At 31.1% G+C, this 2397-nt stretch overlaps 1 long non-coding RNA gene across 1 annotated transcript; it reads right to left on the reverse strand.

The window, feature by feature from the left end:
- Window positions 1-263: 263 nt before the first annotated feature.
- LOC133037873 (uncharacterized) lies at window positions 264-1556 on the reverse strand. Its single transcript, XR_009687859.1, has 2 exons — window positions 1003-1556; window positions 264-520 (listed from the first exon to the last, which is right to left on the reverse strand). It is a non-coding gene; the product is annotated as an uncharacterized LOC133037873 (long non-coding RNA).
- Between the last annotated feature and the right edge of the window lie 841 nt (window positions 1557-2397).

Genomic DNA, 2397 nt, shown 5'->3' on the forward strand with positions numbered 1-2397 from the left:
CCGAAGAATCAGTTAATTGTTTCGATTAACCATACCCTAAACTTCTAGCTAACTAAAGGAAAATCAAAAGATAAAGACTAAACTAAATTTAACATATAAGACATAACATATATAAAGCATACATACTAGATGACAAGTTGATCCTTTGCAGCGATGGTGTGTATGTCGCGTGAATTTAAGAATAATGTAACTGTGGCTCTGGTACCATTTTGTAACGCCCTTACTTACGTAAAATAAGCTGCCATAAATAAACTGGCGTTAAGATACTAATGTTGCCTTTATTTTTTTAAAAAAAAAAAACACTTTTCAAAACATGGGTACCCAGTTGAAAATAAAGTATTACCACTTAGGGAAAAGTAATAGAAAATTTAAACGACAACATCCTCGATAAGTTTAATAAATTTAAAAAAAAACTTTCAGCGGAAGATGGCCAAGACCACACGCAGTTACATGATCACACGAGATACACCCCATGCTGCCCAGACTCAACTTGTCACCGAAAGCTTACAGGCTTACTTATCTGCACATAGGGGGTAAATAAGGGGTGAGCTGCAAAGCCCAGTAAGGAAAACAAAATACTATGTACCAGCATTCACACATCATAGCACAAACATATACATCAAACATACAACAACCTAATCATAAGTATAAATAGAGGCAGCCACACAAATACTGAAATACCACATACTCACACTCACAATCACACACCAGCTTCCATACAAATCTGGAGTGTCTTACGTTCTTAACCAGAACGCAGTACCAATAACCAGTGCACCCTTACGTACACTGCCTCACTTACCACATCACCATACATGTGTGGTTTCCAACCACTTCCAAGTACCTGGAACATAATTAAACAGCCATATACAATCCATCGACAAAACACTAATATTTCACCGAAACTATCACATTCTACAGTTTCAATACAATTTATTCAAGCAGTCATACTAGGTACTCAAACCATATAAAAAGCAAGTATAAAGTATAATTATTTTTCCATACCTCAACTCCGCTGTAATTAACTCTTACGATACCTTCTAGGCCCTATAACAATTAGTGAAACCCTTAGTCCACCGATAAACTCAATATATTTATTACTCTTACTGTACAGCAAGTTTAACCTAGAATTTGACATATAAAACGTTTGAATTAGAAGTCCTACTGTTCACAAGGTTTTTAGTTAATTGAAAGACCTTTCTAACGGTATAAAGATCATCAAAATCGGAGCTATAATCTAGGAGTTATGCATGTTTTCTCAAAACAGTTTCTTTAAAATCCTGGATCATGCCGATTTCTGAATACAGTCCAAAAATAAATGTTTTAAAAATAGTTACACCCTGATCTAGACAATACTTTCTTCATAAAAAATGTAGCTATTTTCCTAAGCTTTAAAACGAGATAAAGATCTTTTAAAATGGATCAAAATTGAGAGAGATATTGAATTTTTACTGAAGACACTTTTTCTGAAACAAAACTTAAAACGAAATACCATAACCGAGTAAAGATCCTAACTTTTGACTGGTAAGAACTCCGAACTAGGGAAAGGTTTCTTCAAAGAAAATATAAATTATTGAATTATCTTTCTAACAGTACAATAATCGCTGTAAAATAATAGATATCGAGAGAGATATCACACTTTTACTAAGGTAATATCGGAAAGAAATTTTTAAAAAAAACTGTAAATCGACAGTCTGTAAAACATGAATTTTTGACATCGAAATACTCAGAATTAGGAAAGAGTTTCTTCATAAAAAATATAGATCATTAAATTATCTTTAAAAAGGTACCTAGATCACTGAAAACGGACCTATGGGGAGAGAGATATGATAGTTTTATGAAAGCCTATTTCTCTGAAAACGAAAATAAAAACAAGTACGAATTTTACCTGAAGATTTCGAAGACACGGAACGATGATCGGTTGATTGCTAACCCCGAAGCTCTTAAGATTAAAACAATTGATTTGGTTCAATAGAGAGAATAAAAAAAAAAGGAAATTGAGAGATGGTGAGAATAAGGGAATACGATACTATCTGGCTGCTAGGGTTATAGAGTATATACGTATATAACATATCGTATAATAGGTTTAAATTTAAAAATAAATATCTAACTAATCAGATAAAATTATGCTGATTTAAATTTAAATTTTAAATTTTAAACTAACTAACTAATCTAATGCTTCACTATTTATTTATCTCACTATTTAATATATATATATCATTTTTTTCTAATCACACACGCACAACAACAACAACAACAACAACAATAATAATAATAATAATAATAATAATAATAATAATAATAATAATAATAATAATAATAATTTAATTGTATCACACTTAATATACCAAATACCAATATATGTATATAAACTGGATATTACATATGGCCGCCCACTAT

The sequence above is a fragment of the Cannabis sativa genome, chromosome 5 (assembly GCF_029168945.1).
Source record: "Cannabis sativa cultivar Pink pepper isolate KNU-18-1 chromosome 5, ASM2916894v1, whole genome shotgun sequence".
Lineage (NCBI taxonomy): Eukaryota > Viridiplantae > Streptophyta > Magnoliopsida > Rosales > Cannabaceae > Cannabis > Cannabis sativa.